The sequence below is a fragment of the Sitophilus oryzae genome, unplaced genomic scaffold (genome assembly GCF_002938485.1).
Source record: "Sitophilus oryzae breed Bouriz unplaced genomic scaffold, Soryzae_2.0 scaffold_690_pilon_pilon, whole genome shotgun sequence".
NCBI lineage: Eukaryota > Metazoa > Arthropoda > Insecta > Coleoptera > Curculionidae > Sitophilus > Sitophilus oryzae.
The window spans coordinates 51,920-54,498 of record NW_022147296.1 but is presented as its reverse complement, the minus strand read 5'-3'; positions in this window follow the sequence as shown (position 1 = coordinate 54,498).

Here is a 2,579-nt window from a genome sequence, read left to right as displayed (position 1 = left end):
TATGGAACGCGCTCCTAGATGTGTGGCCATTAAATCAAAACAGCTAATTAAAATTGGAAATAAAAGAGTTTCGAACATCCATTGTCTGTATTTATTTTGATTAACACAACGTTTCGATCTGAAGAATCACTGACCGTTATCAAGTGTAAACTAAACTAATTCCTAAAACTACTGAGATTTTATAGTGCAGCCAGGCATTCACTGTAAAAAAGTTGGTGGCAGTCAACCGCGAGATTATCCACTTAGAATGCCTGCATTGGAGCTCAGTTTTATCAGTGGTTACCATATCGGAGATATTTCGGTACTATTGCTAAAGATGTTATTATTGTTTGCTATAAAAACGGCTTCTTTAAATTTACGCTTTTTCCAATGAGCTTCCCTGTGGACAACCCGAGCTTCCAACCCCTTTATATTGTGCTGATTTGACGAAACATGATCCGCAATACTTGACTTTATTGTTTCACCTTTTTGTACATGTTTTTTGTGCTCTAGTCGTACATTTAGAAGACGTTTAGCCTCTCCAATATACGACTCACCGCATTCACAAGGTACCTTGTAGATACACTCTTTCTCTTGTTTCAATGATTCCGGTCTTGTTTTTGTTAGGATGCTTCTTAGAGTCGATCCAGATTTGAAGACAGTTTTAATGTTATACTTTTTGGCTATTCGCCTGATCTTTTCTGACGTTGCTTTTACATATGAAATAGTCAAGAGAGATCAGTGAGTTAGCTTTACAAGTTGATATAAGTTTGTCTAGGGACTTCTCAGAGTAACCATTCTGAAGGAAATCCGTCTTAATATTATTTAATTCGACATTAAGTAATATTTCTTCTTCTCTTCTTCATTTTTCTCAGCCTCTGGTTCCATCCAGTATTGGATATAGGCTTCTTCTAGGTTTTTCCATGCTTCGCGATCTCTCGCAATCTTATCCATTGTCTTCCTGCCACTGTTCTGACGTCGACGACACATCTCTTTTTTGGTCGACCTACACTTCTTGTTGTTCCCCTAGGTCTCCATAGAATGACTTTTTGGGGCCAGACTTGCCACTCTTTTAACAACATCTATTAGTTTTGTTTTTTGACGTATGTGGGTATTCCGTATTTTTTCCCTAATGGTGACTCCCAACATGATTCTTTCCATGGTTCTTTGTGATACTCGTAGTTGTTCTGCTGTTTTTCTGGTAATTACCATAGTCTCTAAGCCATACGTAAGCACAGGTAGAATGCAGCTGTCGTAAGCCTTTTTATTTAGGTTGATGGGCACTTTTTTATCCTTGAAAATATCGCTCATATTTCCAAATGCTACCCATGCCAAATAGATCCTGCGTTTGATCTTCGTATTTTGGTTCTCTTTCCCAGCTTGATTTTATGACCTAAATATATATAATGGTCTACGTTTTCATTAACAACAGACAGGGTTGTCTACGGTAATGTTATGGATATTGTTGCTTATTATCTTGGTCTCCTGCAAGTTCATTTTAAGGCCAATTTTCTGGGACTGGTCATTTAGCTCCTTTAGCATGGTGTTCAGTTCTGGTATGTCGGTGCTCAGCAAGACAATATCGTCCGCGAACCTAATGGTGCGTCCAAACCTAAGGAGTCGAGTGCGAGACGAGAGCAAGACAAGAGCGAGATAAGAGCGAGGCAAGAGCAAGACGAGTGCGAGACGAGAGCAAGACATTTTCTATCCATTTTTTTACGCAAGCCTGCCGCGAGACAAGCGAGTTGGATCATAGTGAAAGGTGACCGGTTTGTGTAAACATGTCCAATGAAAAACCTGCAGCAAATAATAACACATAAGTAATAAATTTTTGTATCTTTAACATGATATTTGGTTTGTCGTATTTTATTCATCGTCGATTTTTCCCCTCTTATGGTGCGTCCAGACCTGAGCAGTCGAGTGCGAGACGAGAGCAAGACAAGAGCGAGACAAGAGCGAGGTAAGAGCAAGACGAGTGCGAGACGAGAGCAAGAAATTTTCTATCCATTTTTTGACGCAAGCCTGCCGCGAGACAAGCGAGTTGGATCATAGTGAAAGGTGACCGGTTTGTGTAAACATGTCCGATGAAAAACCTGCAGCAAATAATAACGCATAAGTAATAAATTTTTGTATCTTTAACATGATATTTGGTTTGTCGTATTTTATTCATCGTCTATTTTTCCCCTTTTACCCTTCATTTGTTTCGAGACACGACGTCTTTTACAAAATTCGTTTTTTAGAACAAAATGTTAAATAGAAATGTTATAGGAAAGGTTAAAAAGCACATTTGAAAATTACTGTAGAGTATACAGGGTACTTCAAAAAGTGTTACGTATATACCGGGTGCATCTCAAAAGTGGCTCACCCCTATAACTTTTATTTTTTCAGATAAAAAAAACGAGATTTGGTATGCTAGTATATGACATAAATTAGGATTGATTGACATATTCAATTGTTTTCGGCCATTTCCGGTTTCACCTGAAATAACTACAATATGTGATTTTTAAATGGGACCCTCGGTATTTTTTTACTTTATTCGAGAAAAAATAACACTCTGACTCTCTCACACGCGGTATGTTTTAATGGGAATACCCTATTTT